The sequence below is a fragment of the Pongo abelii genome, chromosome 4, assembly GCF_028885655.2.
Source record: "Pongo abelii isolate AG06213 chromosome 4, NHGRI_mPonAbe1-v2.0_pri, whole genome shotgun sequence".
Taxonomy (NCBI): Eukaryota; Metazoa; Chordata; class Mammalia; order Primates; family Hominidae; genus Pongo; species Pongo abelii.
Genome location: NC_071989.2, coordinates 36,885,288 through 36,901,452, shown reverse-complemented (window position 1 = coordinate 36,901,452; position 16,165 = coordinate 36,885,288). Strand labels below are relative to the sequence as shown.

The following is a 16,165-nucleotide window of genomic DNA, read 5'->3' as shown; positions in this document are numbered from 1 at the left end:
AATTTTCTTCCACTGTGCATTTACATCTGAGGATCACTATGGGAGGAAAAGAATAAAGCCATGTGAGACAGCAGTGTTAGTAATACATAGATATATTGGGTTACTTTCTTTTTACTAAACATTTTAGGCCCAGTTCTTTCTCCGTGGGTAACTCTGGGAATTCTCTGGAGGCTTCAGAAGACGTGAATCTAGCTCTTTGTGTCTGTAACTGTACACCTGTTATTGATGCAGAGGATGAAAAGAACACACCAAACACACATTGTTCTATTTTTAAGCTGTTGTACTCAGCTGCAGGGGAGGGAGAGATGCCCTTTCTCCCCTTGAAAGTTACTAAGAGCCAGCTATTCTGCTGTAGCATAAACTCAATTTACCAACTTTGAAGGCAGAGGATGATGATCCTTAAGCACTGAAGGAGAGTGAATGTTGTGTGTGTGGTGTGTGTATGTGTGTGTGCGCTCACGCCACTTGAAGCTGGGAGTGCCAAAATAAATCTTTCCTCCCATCTGGAAATGCCTGTCAGGGAAGCAAACTAGCTGGCAATCAGAAAACTCTCATGTAACACTCACTGCTTTCAACAACAGGCACACACAACTTCATGTCCTACGGCAGAATTGCATGCCATGGCTTTAGTAGGCATTCCACCAAATATTAGCTGAAGGATTGAATCAGTGAATCTTTCCAGGAAAAGCATGGCAAAGCTCTCTTTGCCTGTTTAAAAAGACAAAAAAGCCAACCACATAAATTGGCAGTAGGGTGCAATATTTCCCTAAGTCAAGAGTCCGTTGTTGGTTTTTCTGGTCTGACACTACTCAGGGAAGCAGTGTAATACTTTCAGGACCTTGGAACTTTGACTCTCGGCCCTCCCATAATAACCCTTTCTGAAAAATGTTATGCAGTGTATACTACTTTTTAACATGAAAGTGGAGACTTTCAAAGCACTTTATAAAATAACTTAAGACTCTCTGGAATCTCAAAAGATGATTGCTGTCTGTCCCCAGGGATGGAGAGCTGAACAAAATGGTCCCTGTTTTCATGACACAGTTGGCTGGAGGAGGTGGAGACTGGCGATGGGGCTGCCTAACTGCACTGTGTGTGTAGGAGATGTTTCCTGGAGAAAGTGACATGCAAGGTAAGACCTGAAGGTAAGGAGGGGTTTCAGGTGAAGAGGCTGGGGAAAAAAGTCCAGGCAGACACTAGGGTGGGAGTGGGGTTGGGCTGGGGGTGGGAGGGTGGGGAGGAGGAGTGAGAAATAAGACAGAAAGGCACAAGCAGGAGCCATGTGAGAAGTCTGATCTTTATTCCAAAAGCAATGTGGGGAATGAGCCCAGAGTTGAGTTTTAGGAAGAACATGCTACCTTCGTGCAAAAAAAGTAGGTAAGAAAAGAGCAAGACCCTGAATCGTGGGGTAGGGGGATGGCAGGGAGACTAGAAAGGAAGTTAGTGTAGATTAGGATCAATATGGTGTTGTCCAGACTAGGGTGCAGATGGTGGCCATAGTAGAGGTCAATGGAGTTAGGGAGGTAGAATCAACAAGCCTGGTGTGGGGAAGGGACCCAAGGAGGGGCCAAGTTACTAGTTTAGCCCCTCGTTTCTATATTTCTTTTGTTTTGTTTTTGTTTTTGTTTTTTTTTAAAAAAAACTTAGTTTCCCTACTCTTATATATCACATCTAAAATAGCTGCATTCCCCATCATGTTAATGTTCTTTTACCAGGAATACATTTGTTCTGCATGCACTCACCATCTTCATAATAATGAAGTAACTCTGCAAATCTTGGTAACTTGAAAGGGAACCTGGGAGACAGGCTTAGAATCATGAGGCCTTTACCATGTGTATATGCTTATTTTGCAGACAATTCTAGTTATGCTTATGCCTTATGAATTATCCTGTAGCTTTTTCTCATCTTCAAAGAAAACAAATAATTTTTGTTGAGTCCGAGGAAGCAGCAATTGCATTGCCAAAGGCTGGCCCTGCCTAACTCAATATCCTTTGGCCAATTGACTTGTACCAGCTTTTAAAAGCTGTGGGTTACAGAGGATCTTCAAGGCCATTTCAGCTATAGAGTTTTAATGCTTATATCTATCTCTCATGACTGAAAACCAATGATTTGGGGGAAAGAGAAAGATGTTAAACAATACCATGGTGATATAATCATCAAAATCCAGATTGTGGAGGACTAATTTTATCTGACAACCTGACCTCTTTAACAGAGATCTGACAACCTGATCTCTGAAGACAGAGATAAAGCTGGTGTTAGAGAAGGTGAGAGCTAGCCTGCAAACTTAAGAGATTCAGGGACTCTGTCACACAAATTCAATGTATGAATATGGCTTGATTCAAACAAACTGTGAAAAGAGAAAGAAAAGAAATGGGGATTTTTGAAAACTGACTGGATGGCATTATTAAAGGATTATTATGTATGTTTTAACAAGTGATAATGGGTATTATGGTTATATTTAAGGGGAGAAAAATCCTCTTTTACAGATGGATAAATGACCCCAGTAGAAAGCAGCCTTTCTCTCAGACTATAGACAATCCCTATCCTGTATTCAGGAGAGAGGACTTCCACCTGCACACAGGACGGACTTCCACCCTTACCTGAGAGTTAGAGGTCAAGGTAGAAATGGCAGACAAGTTCACCCAACGTTTAATCTAGTTTCCCCACCCGCCTCTACACTAAGATTTGGATGTCCCCAAAGCAGTAAGGTAGACTGATATTCCCATAGGAAAATTTCACATCTGCCCACAAACGTATTTCTGAAAGTAAAATCAATGCTTGTAAAATTTTGAGTCAAATTTTAAGTGCACTAAAGTAATCCACGATGGAACGTATTATAATTAATTGTTTTTGGAAAACTCACACAGTGATTCTCAATGGGGAAGGCCCATCTCACTCAAGGGTTGAGGACTGGGGGAAATGAATATTGGGATATCAGAATAATCTTTAGTTTTTAAAAGCCATAGAAATTAACATAGCTCCTTCTACTCTCTCTACACCAACAATAAACACAAAAGCAAAGGGTTATATTAACTACCATTAATTACTGAGAAGAATGACTTTTTATCCCATAAGTATATTGAGACTGGAAAAATTTTGAGAATCATTGATCAGGTCTTTTCTTGAGGGTATTTTCTCAAAGTGAACTGTACCTCATTATTTCAACACAGTCAGGAATTGTTTTAGAATAAATCTGTTGGAGTGAAATTCCTAAAAGAAATACAAATATCTTCCTTTTTAGGAGACAAATAATAAACTATAGAAAGGCTGTATCCCTACTCTTTATGTCACTTTTCAATCTTAGTCTTGTCAACCAACAGAACATAGGATTGTGTTTTTCTTTGGGAAGCCTAAAAATAGGAATTTATGCCAATTGTCCCTTTTTGTGTGTGTGGATAGAGATACAGAATAGAGATAGAGAATCTTTTTTTTTTTTTTTTTGAGATGGAGTTTTGCTTTTGTTGCCCAGGCTGGAGTGCAATGGCACAATCTCAGTTCACTGCAACCTCCACCTCCCAGGTTCAAGCGATTCTCCTGCCTCGGCCTCTGGAGTAGCTGGGATTACAAGCATGGGCCACCAAACCTGGTTAATTTTGTATTTTTTTTTAAGTAGAGATGGGGTTTCTCCATGTTGGTCCAGCTGGTCTCGAACTCCCAATCTCAGGTGATCCACCCACCTTGGCCTCCCAAAGTACTGGGATTACAAGTGTGAGCCACCAGGTCTTGTCAAGATAAATAATCTTTTACCAATGAGTCAATCAGATATATTCATTCAAGTAGGGTAGATGTGTGACTTTTACAATTAAACATACATAAGGACTATAATAACAGCACTGTACAGTCAGGAATGTTCATTATGTGCAGTATAAAAGTATGTATTTGGGTAGTTTCTTGAGAAATGTTTTTGCTTTTATATTTTTTTTCTTCTATTGCAATCTTAGTAAACCTTGAACCATAGGCCATTAACGCAGTTAGGATCATGAAAGATCAAAATCTTACACCTTCCCCCATTAAGTCTTCACAATGTATGTAGTTGAAGGGAAAAATGGTGAGATGTGCTATCTTTAATGACCTGTTGATGCCTAAAAAAGCCTTTTCAAGTCTGTCTTGATGACGCTGCACTTTTTGAATGTGGATTTGGATTATCTGTACACGTGAGAAGTTGTTATCAGTAGCTCAGTGTCACAAGAAGGCCAGGGGGTTATCCTACAAGAACACAGTGATTATGAACAAAGCCCATCCAAGCCATAAATACCTTCCAAGGGCAACCAAAGGTTATAAAAGCTGAACTCCCAGACTATTCCAAGGAAGGGACAGCATGAGACGTGGGACAGAATGCATTTCTAAGTTGTACAAGGTCTGACTTATTATGGAGGCAAAAATGGTAGATTTTACAGGTTACATTAACTTAAGAACTGTGTTCCAAATTACGTTAGTCGTTAATAAAAAGGTTTCTTGACACAAATCTCAAATTTCCTTGAAAAGTTCCTAAGTTAAATTTCTGAAACTTAAGTTTGTTGCTCAGAGTGGTACAGTCTTGCCTATAAGTAAAAAAATTGAAATGCAAATTCAATAGGTAAAAAAATTGAAATGCAAATTAAAGAAAAACTTAAAAATTTTTCTTTCAACATTGAGACAGTATAATCATAAAAAACCTGTTAATAATGGCAAGGTATTTAGAATAATAAAACACTATTCCTCGCATATCTATATGCTTGGTCCTCAAAAAAAGAGATAAGCAGACACCAAATAGTAAGCTTCATGCTAATTAATACCTTAATTAAATAAAAATCTAAGTGATGAAAGAAATGCAGAATGGCTTACATATTAAACCTAACTCCAAAATGTTCACCATATACTTACAGCTGATTTTAGTCTCCTCCAAATAAATATTGGAATAAATTAAAAACAATAAACAAACAAACAAAAAGCCATAAAGTTAGTGCAGCAAATTGTGATAAAAGAAACTGCTCTCTTTTAAAGCCTAATAATTTTGACTTTTGCCTTTTCTCAAAAACTGATTTCAGTGGCAAAAATAAAACAAAATGGATCCCTGGAGTCTGGATGTTTGCTAAGGAAATGGCCCTTCAGTCAAAATTTGACCCAAATCTCCCTTTTTCCAATGCTGACAAAAAGCTCCCTCCATGAAAGATTAAAATTCTATCTTAATGTTTATAAGTGCTCTTCGGTGTGAGAAGACTGATAGGTAGAATGGCAAAACAAAATGTGTCAAAGTAAAACTGGTTAAATGTGCTTTAATACATGTGGTCTCTCTCCCCACTTCTCTCTTTCAAGCAATGTTTGGGATCATTTTGAATGCCAAAGGAAATATTCTTCTTAACAAAAAATACAGTTGAATTTGAGTGTTTCTTATTGAACGTCAAAAATGAAAACATTTACTTGGATGGACTGAGGATGCTTTACTCCAGAGAAATTCATGGCAGATAATTTTGCCTCTTGTACATTGAAAATAATTAAATTATTTCATTCAAATCCTCTAAGTAGGTTTCATTATGAACAGTATGTGGCTGGAAATAGAAATTGGTCAACAGTGAGTGTTTGTTGAGTACTCACAGGACTTGAAGAGTATTTTAAGAGGAAAATGACCAAATTATACTCTTAACTGAAACTACAAAAGAACCACACATTTCCAATAGACTAGATAAACAAAAACAAATGAAAATGTGTATTTTGTAATGTGGTGTCCTATGAGACCTATATTTTATTAGAATAGATACATCTTGGCTAGCGACACCAAGGCTTTGGAATAGAGGTGGTTTCAATGAGAAACATCCCACAGGACCAGTTCTATCCCTGACCTTTATACCCCAGAAGCACAGTTAATGTGGGACAAATATAGTATACTTTTAAAATTCCTGCCAGCAGCTCTGCTTCCCTCACATCACTCTTTGTACTCTACTGAGGCAGGAATGACTTACACCTGCAAAAATGTGAGGAATCCTTTCCTCAAAAATAGCTCTTTGAACATTATTTGTGGGTACTATTGCAAAAGAGAATTTTCCAAGGCTCAGGAACCACTTATGGAATTGTCTCTCTAGAGAGACCACAAATATGACACCGCAAACTATTTTCCTTGGGAAAATCCTGTCTTTCCACTAGGGAGGTCAATTATTGTTATAGACATGAACTTACCCTTGCAGAGCTCTATGCCTCTCTAACACACACTGAGGAGCTTGACTGCAAAGCTTCATCAAAATGGAGACGCACTGTCTGCCTTCATGGAGCTTGCCCTTAGAGAGGTGGCCCTGAGACACCAAAAGCAAATCACAGGGCTGAGGGGCAAAGCTGTCACGTAGACATGAATGTGGTTTTGTCCAACTACAGTGGACAGACATTACTGAATAATACTTAACATTTAAATTTCCAAAAAGTTTGGATATTGTGTTTATATTTTTTGAGGGTTATTTTATGTCCCTTGTGTGGATTTCAACACAGAAAAGATAACTCTGAAAAAGCAAAACACACAGAGGAAACCAAGTGTTAGTGAAAAATACCAGCCCTTGTTATCTAAACTTGTCCGTGCAATATTCTATCAACGTTCTTTACAATTCCAGATTGTCCTTGGTCAGACCAATAATCTGTCCTGTCTTTGGCAGTTGCACCAACCAAGCAATGCTGCCCTCCTTGATGTCAACTTCAAAAAGCTTACGTATCTTTAGCTTTCCCTTAATGACATAGGTTTGCTTCTTTAAAGAGTATTCAGTGGCTTACACATAGCTTATTCCAAAGAGTCTCCTGGGGGTTTTCTTTAATGAACAAAAGGAATGTCTTATAATCACTACATACATTACTTACATATGTGAAAGAAGACATCAATATCAATGCAAGAAGTTGCTTGGCCTGTAGCTCTATTCAAGAATAAAAATGAGCAATAATCTGCACCATGATAAACTGGTGTATGAAATAGAAGTAAATTTCATGTAGCCTTTGCTGGGAATTCAAGACATGAGATAGAAGAAAACATTAACCCTAACTCTCCAATTATATAAGAAATAATGGATAATTCAAATAACAGGACTCCAAAATGTTCACTACAAATGTGCAACTGATTTTAGCCTCCTCCAAATAAAGACGAATGAAACAACCCCAAAATTACTGAGAATGGTTGGCTTAGAAAGCATTTCCATCAAGCTTCACTTTGGCCTTTTTTGTTGATGGTCAAAAGGCAAGGGAGGGCCGGGTGCGGTGGCTCACGTCTGTAATCCCAGCACTTTGGGAGGCCGATGGGGGTAGATCACAAGGTCAGGAGTTCAAGACCAGCCTGGCCAAGATGGTGAAACCCGTCTATACTAAAAATATAAAAATTAGCTGGGCGTGGTGGTAGGCACCTGTAATTCCAGCTACTTGGGCGGCTGGGGAAGAGAATTGCCTGAACCTGGGAGGCGGAGGTTACAGTGAGCTGAGAACAAGCCACTGCACTCTGGCCTGGGTGACAAAGTGAGACTCTATCAAAAAAAAAAAAAAAAAAGGCAGTGGAAGTCAGTCCTCAAAGATAAAATCTGGTTTTGAGGTCCGATTAGTGCTTTCAAAAGGGGAGGATCCCCAAAAACAGAACTTGAGGGGCTCTCCTTGCAGATACTCAAGTGCAGTTACCTCCAGAAAGCAAATATTTACTTTCTTTCTGAATTAAAAATAACTAACTTTGAATTAGAGCTCATAATAAAAAGCATTATAACGAAGGTAAAATTCAATACTATTGTAAAAGACCTACACAGAACTTTTAGCAATGAGGCCACCCCATAAATTGAGATATAGCCTGAGACTGAAGCAGCTTGTAAAATCTAATTCATACCAGTGAGATTTGTTATCAGCACTTCACTTTTAGCATCCACATTCCTGAGAGGGAACTTGGGTATGTAACCCAGAGGTCCTCCTGTTGCAGCCATCTCCCCGCAGGCCCACCCTCACCACCAACCACCTCACAGGGCAACCACAGGGGTGGCTGAGGAATGTCTTGACTTGGAGATACCTGATCACTGACCCACGGACTAACAACCTGGTTAACTTGAGTATCTGTATTACTCAACTCAGAAAGTAAAATTTAGGATAGGGAGCAGCTATCTAACTCAAAGCAGTGTAAAAGTGATTAACTGTGCTTAAGTTAGACTGATAAGCAAATAATCATTTAGAATAGTCCACTCAAAAGAATTGACATTCAAATATTTATATCTGCCTTATTTTTAAAAATTTTAATTATGGTATAAAACACATAATAAAATGTGCCATCTTAACTATTTTTAGAGATACAGTTCAATAGTGTTAAGCATATTCAAATAGTTGTGTTACCTGCTTTACTTTTGTAATTAACTTTATTTTTATTCACTACAACTAAAGAAATAAACTCATATTATATTTTAATGCAACAAAAAGTTATAACTGATGAGTTTACCATCTACATTTTAAGGGATTTCAACAACTATTTTAGTGTAGCCAAAGACTTAACATTTGAATTTTACAATTTTTGAAATATGAAATGTACAATTACAATACCTAGACTACATATCTTGTGACTTCAAAGCTTTAGCTAAAACATATATCATGCAGATAAGAGCAAGAATCCTCTCACACCTAAGACAAACAAAAGGTATTACTAATGACATCCCACTGCATTTCCTTTTTGGTTTTGGCTATTATATCTCCTTGCTATGGGGGGCTGGGGGGAGACATTTTACTTCAAAAGTACATAATAATATAAAACTACTTATTTTCACTGATGTTTCATTATTCACATTGCACTTTATGTATTTATTTTTTTTTTTGAGACGGAGTCTTGCCCTGTTGCCCAGGCTGGGGTGCAATGGCTTAATGGAGTGCAATGGCCCAATCTTGGCTCACTGCAACCTCCATCTCCCAGGTTCAAGCAATTCTCCTGCCTCTGCCTCTTGAGTAGCTGGGATTACAGGCACAAGCCACCAGGCCCGGCTATTTTTTGGTATCTTTAGTAGAGACTGGGTTTTACCATGTTGGCCAGGCTGGTCTCGAACTCTTGACCTCATGATCCACCCGCCTCGGCCTCCCAAAGTGGTGGGATTACAGGCATGAGCCACCGTGCCTGGCCCACATTACACTTTGTAACAAGCACTTCAGAGTGCTTATTTAGAGCAGGTGTTAACTACAGTAAGGAATTCTTCTCAATGAGGACCATAGCTGTGATTTATGACAAGCGGTACAGTAATCCCTGTATAGTCTAGTGCCCAGCATTTTTACAAGGTGTACGTTTAATATATAAAGAATGATTACAATTCAATAACAAAAAGCCACCCCAATTAAAAAATGGGCAAAGGATCTGAATAGACATTTCTCTAAAGAAGATGTATGAATGACTAATAGACAATAAAAATATACTTGACATTATTAGCCTTCAGAGAAGTGCAAATTAAACCACAGTGAGACAGCATTTAATACCCACCCTGATAAAAAGATGAATAATAACAAAAAGACAGATAATAAGAAGGGTTGGTAAGAAAGTGGAGAAATTATAACCCTCATACACTGCTGCTGGGGATGTAAAATAGTGCAGCCACTTTGGAAAATGGCATGGTAATTCTTCAAAAGGCTAAGAAGAGTTATCATATGACCCAGCAATTCTATTCCTAAGTATATACACAAGAGAAATGAAAACGTATGTCCATGAATGTTCAAAGCAGCCTTATTTATAATAGCAAAAACCAAACCAAACCAAAAAATAGGAACAACCCAAATATCTAACTAATGAATGGATAATATTCCATTATATGGACATGTCATATATGGAATATGGACATGTGATATGTTCATTATATGAATGGGTAATATTCCATTATATGGACATATCACATGTCCATGTATATGCAATATGCATATATCATATTATTATTCAGCCATAAAAAGGAATGAAGTACTGATATATACAACACCATGGATGAATCTTGAAAACATTGTGCTGAGTGAAAAAAGCCAGTCACAAAGGACCATATATTGAGTGATATCACTTACATGACATGTTCATAATAGGTAGATCTATAGAGAAAGAAAGTAGACTAGAGTTTGCCTGGGGCTGAGGGCTTGGGGGAATTGGGGGATGATGGCCAACGAATGCAGGCCTTATTTCTGGGGTGATAAAAATGTCCTAAAATTGATTGTGATGACGGATGCACAACTCTGTAAACATACTAGAAGCCATTAAATTGTACACTTTAAATGGGTAAATTGCATGTATGTGAGTTATATCTCAATAAATCTCTTAAAAAATAAGGCAAACTTGAAATAAGATAAACCTAGGTCTATCAATACCAATAAATAATTTTAGGGACATCATACAAATAAAATAATCTCTTTTTCTATTGTAAAATAAGTTTCCACCTTCTAAGGATCAAATGGAGGTTAGTGGTGGGTGGCAAAGTTTGGCAGCAAGTATGTTTTGAGTACTTGAAAGTCTGATACACATTGCTAGAAATGCATTCTTCACATAAGGAAAACGTGCTTATGTGGTGTACACAGCACTTTCAGACACTTGACCTCACTTGGTAGCTGTCAAGTTATAGTTCAGATGTTTATTTAGTGGGAAGTTATATGGTGACTTCAAGTCACGTTCCCACAGGACATCTGCCTTCCATAAGCTAAACCCAAATGTTTGCTGCTAAAATCAAATAATGATGCCAATGTGCCCAATTCGGAGAAAAAAGGTTTATAGATTAAAGTTAATAGATTGAATTCTCTCAATTTTAAGATTTTTTCACTATAAATTTTTCTTCATCCTTTCTTGTCCTCTACTTTTCTGAATGCTAGCAGAAAAAGGGCTTGAAAGCTTTGAAGTATTATGCCTAAATGATACTGGAACATTTGAAATTGTCAATCATGCTTAGATTCAATAGCTTTTACTGTTTATGGAAATATGCTTATAATTTTACTTTTATATTGCATAGGAGTTATATTTCTCATAGTAAGTGTGCTCCTACTTTATATTATAGAATTCAATATGTAAACATTTTTTATTATACCCATAAGAATGTTATGAATTTTCAGTATCTTGAGAACTACTACATTGATGTCTGGCTCTAAAACTATCTTCCAGATCCACGCCAAAAGAATGCTTTCAGATATGTTGTGAAGCATAGAGTCCAAAGATAAGACAACCAAATTCTATTCTAAATTGAAAAAGAAATGGCAAGATTCCAGTATAAAAGCTACTAATGTTTCCACTTTTTTTCTTAAATATTTTGTGTGTAGTTTAGATATGCTGATAATAGGGATTTTTTTTGTGTGAATCACTGTATTACAATTGTAGAACATTTGTAATATACTTTCAGGGAGGTAGCTTTAAAATAATGAAACTTCAGCACTTAGCACAAACACTCTGGAGAACTATACACTGAAATTACAGCTCAACTAGAAATAATCTAGTTAAGAAACCTTAAAGTGCAGAAACAAACTCTGGAAAAGTTATAAACTTAAAAAGAATTACCGATATTAGAGGCACTGTCAGACTACAATACATTTTAGAATTGGAAGGACTTCTGAAAAAAGAATAAACATACAAAGCTATGTGTGCCCATACATGCACATTATGCCATGATGAAAAATTTTGTCCCCAAATTTCATAGCATAAACATTTTATTGCTTCATCCTATACTAAAGATGTATCATGCTCTGGCTGCAGGAGGGTTTTGGTAATTAATATAAAGCACTGGTACAGAAGCTTATACCAGAAATGGGAAGCAAGGCAATTGGTTAACGATTTGTTCAAGTGATCAGCTCTTGGTGTGTGTGTGTGTGTGTGTGTGTATGTGTGTGTGTGTTGGGGCATTAAAGAAACATGAAATATGTTAATATAATCGTAAAATAGTACACCTGTCTTATGTTTCCTTTGCTTTCAAAAATGTAATAAAATATCTGCTATAAAATGATCAAGTGGTGGGTGTAGGTGGGGGTGGCAGTGTAGATGAAGGAGGGGGACCAGGGATATTATAGATGAAACAAGATTGTGTTTTTATATATAGGGGTTCCCCTCTTTTTTCCCTTAACAGTACTGACAAGTCTTGGTAATATGGAAGTCATTTTAACAGCCTGGATCTAGGAAGCTTACAATCATCTTACTCTTCTTTTAGAATCCTTCTAAAGGATTAGCCAACAGCTCTTTTTGACTTATTACTTATCCTCAGAATCACAAAGCTCAGCTATTGGCCACTCTTAATCCAATGCCTTGTGAGAGGAAACTAGCTTGGTAATTTAGGGGAAATTTCTTCCCTTTGAAGAAAATCTGGTTGGAAACTCAAACAATTGTTTTAAAAAATAAACACAAAGATGGCACGCCTATATCCCCATATGAGGCAGTCCAGTTGAGAAGAGTGTTACACTGGTAGTATAGAAGTTGATGGGTTAGTGAAAGAAGTACATCATGGGGTAATGCACTGGCTTCCAGCCTGAGGATCTGAGATTATTGCAAGGATCTTCACCATGAAGAAGCAAAAAGAAGTCTATCTTGCCTGGTAAAATGAATTTGCAGACACTTAAGACTTAGGACCCTAGATTCTGCCCAGACTCAAAATTGGAAGATCATTCAGGTAAATCAATCCTTCAGCAGAGAATAGCTCTATCCCAAAGTTTTCTTTCTGCTTATCATGAAATGGCCACCAAATACCAAACAGAGGGAAAAAACAGAACTGTCTTCTGGAGGCATACAATTCATGACATGGCGACAGAAATCCTTGTCTGGATATAGACCCTTCCCCCCGCCGCCCCCACCTCTTCCTCTCTCTCTGTCTATTTTTGCTAGCAGAAACTCCAGTATCTTTTTACTTGGCTTTATGGTGCACAGAGTCTTTTTATAACGGAATGCGGGTTCCCAGTCATTTCCAGGGTAATCAGTTCAGAAGTCTATTCAAATTAGAGTCAATATAGTGGGGGTCTTTGTGTTTGTGAGTGTGTGTGTGTGTGTGTGTGTGTGTGTGTGCAGTGTACTTTCATGTTTTCCCTTATATATAGCATTTTCTATTTTGCTTACACAAATAGTAAGCATTCATGCACTACCTGAGTAATAAAAATGACTTTAAATAAAACTGTATGGAATTTATAGTGGAGAATATCTTCTGAAGGAGTAGGAGAAAACAGCATCCTTTTGGGAGAATAATTCTGGGAGGTAATTTAGCAGCATCTCTCTGGATTTTACATGCACATGCTTGGTGCTCTAACAGCTCTGCTTTTAGTCATCAATCATTCAGAAATAGACTACAAAGATACATACATGTTGAAGTTTACTGCAGAATTATTTGAAAGAGCAGAATATTAGAGATACCCTAATCATTCAGTGATAAGGCATATCCGCATAGGAGAATACTATCCAAATAAAGCATATTATAGAACAATACGTATGATTCCGTTTTCATAAAAACAATGGTATATTTGTGTGTAAGCTTTTAACAAAGAGTGTGAAAGATTAATAGCGCCGATGTTTTAGCAGCGATTGTGTGTCAGGCAGTATGTTTAATGCGTATTAACTTGCATATTCACAACAATCCAATGAGGTAGATACTACTATTATCCCCATTGTGTAGATAAAGAAACTGAGGCAGAGAGAGATAAAGTAGCCCATCAAAGGTCACTGAGCTGGGAAGTGGCCACGCTGGGCTTCCAACTCAGTCCTTCTAGCCTGAACACTTATTCCCTACCACACACTGCTTCTCCAGCAACAGGTCTAGCACTGTTAACGGTTGTTACCTTTGCAGAGTAGCATTTCACTTTTTACTTTATGCTCATCAATATTTGTATGTGTCATTTCTAATAGAGAATGCATTGCTTTTGTGATTAAAAATAACCAGCCAGGCGCGGTGACTCATGCTTATAATCCCAGCACTTTGGGAGGCCGAGGCGGGTGGATCACAAGGTCAGGAGTTCGAGACCAGCCTGGCCAATATGGTGAAACCCCGTCTCTACTGAAAATACAAAAATTAGCTGGGCGTGGTGGCAGGCGCCTGTAGTCCCAGCTACTCAGGAGGCTGAGGCAGGAGAATCCCTTGAACACGGGAGGCAGAGGTTGCAGTGAGCTGAGCTCCAGCCTGGGCGACAGAGCGAGACTCCATCTCAAAAACAAACAAACAAACAAAAAACCATTAAAAATGGTACACTTCTCAGGCAGGATGAACTTTGCTCCAGATGCCACAAAAATACATCAAACATGGTCCTAGTGGAACCCTCCAGTTTAGTTTGGAGCATGACAGCCTGTGCTGGTAATGTATGAGTGACAGTGACAGGTACTCCAGGGAGGGATCAACAGGGCTAACTTTACGGAAAGATTGAAAGCTAAGCTTTCAATTTACTTTGAAGTAGGTAAAGAATTCTGATGGAGCTAGGGAAGAGGGAAACTTACTAAGGATGAAGTGCTGAGGGCATTAGGACGTTGAGAGAGGGACAGCGTTTCTGCCAGGAGAGCAGCAGGCAATAAAGCTGGTAGAGGGGCTTGCGAAGGCTGCTAAGGCTCTTGTTTGTCATGCCAAGAATGCATACTCTGTCCTCTAGGCAACGCAAAGAATGTGCCAGATAAAGACACAGTACCTTCAAGAAGCCTTTATGAGGAAGATAGACATGTTAACAGTACATTTCATTGTGATGCAGTAACTGTGATAAGGTGGAAACGTACCTACACCTCTGTGAGCCTGTATTAGCAGGGGAAAGCCAGGGAAGGCTTCCTAGACGAGGGGGTATCTAAACTAATAAAGGTATCAACTAAAGTAGTAACAGTGGGGGACTGTGGCACCAGGAAACAACAATTCTGGAAAAACTGTAAAGTGGTAGTTTTCAACCGTGAGTGCACAATAGGATCATCTAGAGAACTACAAATAAACGTCAACTCCCAAGCTCCATTTCAGATCAATTAATTAAAGAACTCTGGGGTGGGGGGCAGGGATTGGAGTCTGGGCACTACCTCTATGTAGTGCAATTAATCTGATAGGACAGTGCATCCTCTCAGAATGTGAGCTCTAGAAATTAGAAGAGCCTAAGACAGTGTCTCATTTCGGAGGTATTCCTCGCCTCCAACCCCAACCTGCCACCTCCAATCCTTAGGCACAAACCTCCAAGTCAGAATTAATCAGGTAACTCACTCTCTTGGAAACCATGATATCAGCAGAAGAAACCTGCAGTTCCACAGCATTCTGAAGGAGATTTATTAAGTTTATAATTTCAGAGTGGAAAAATCTTATTTTTCCTAGAGATAAAGGAAGCTTTAAATTTTTCTTTCTTATTTACATTTTCTTTAAATTTTTCAAAAATTTCTTCCAAACCAGAACTGATCAAAATCACTGGCTCACTTGATGCTGCTGAAATTAGCAAATAAGAATTTCTAACTCGCACAGGCTCAAGCCTTCTGGAAAGCAGCATCTCACAACAAAGCCGTGTGCTTGTTATTACTGATCTTTTAATTGAATAACAATTCCATTTTTGCCACAAAAATCTTTCCACACTCAGTTCTGCAGGATTTAGTTGATCACAAGCTTAAGTCCTCTAAGCCAATGGTTTGTCGTGGCTGGTAAAGCAGCGGACCCAACCTTGGCCTGCATTAATAGAGGATTGGATCTAGACCACTGTCCCTACCCAGTCACATGACATCTGGAGTACCAGGATCAGCTCTGGGAGCACAGTGGATGGCGGAGAGGATGGTGGAAGGCCTGGAGAACAGGCACAGAAGAAGCACTGGGACACTTCGCTTATGCTTAGGTGCCCAAGAGACTGCTAGGTGCTCCCCTGAGACCATCTGAAAGACTGCCATCCTAATTGTGCCAAATAACACAATTAGGACCAATAGGTGGACCTCACAGAAGACAGACTTCATAGTTGAGACCAACTAAGAATGGACCATTCGGGGGAGCTCCATGGCCACTTTCCAGGGGCTGGAGAGGGCATTCCTGCTCTGGGAGCAAGGTTGCATGAGCCCAGAGATCCTCAGGTCTCCTGGCTCCCTTCCTGCAAACTCCCTCCGAAAGGGAAGGTTTCTGTCGTTGAAAGCCTATCAAGCACCTTTTCTCATTTACTTCCCATTTGTGAGGCCATGTTCTTCAGGTTGACTTTTCTTGGGAATTTCACAGGGCCCCACCTCTGGTTCTTTCTGCATTTAATGGTGAAAGACTCAGGTGAGAGGAAAACAATTCAGGGCAAAAAAAAAAAAAAAAAAAAA

General features: G+C 38.7%; 1 protein-coding gene across 9 annotated transcripts in view; it reads right to left on the bottom strand.

The window, feature by feature from the left end:
- The window catches only part of SLC1A3 (solute carrier family 1 member 3), a 92,624-nt gene that overhangs the window by 35,518 nt on the left and 40,941 nt on the right, over window positions 1–16,165 (bottom strand). The window contains exon 1 of one of the 9 annotated variants that reach the window (XM_054555485.2): window positions 14,363–16,144. The exons of the other annotated variants lie outside the window; for them this stretch is intronic. The gene's annotated coding sequence lies outside the window, so the exon portion shown is untranslated. Of the gene's footprint in view, window positions 1–14,362; window positions 16,145–16,165 lie in introns of those variants that run through there. 9 annotated transcript variants of the gene reach the window in all.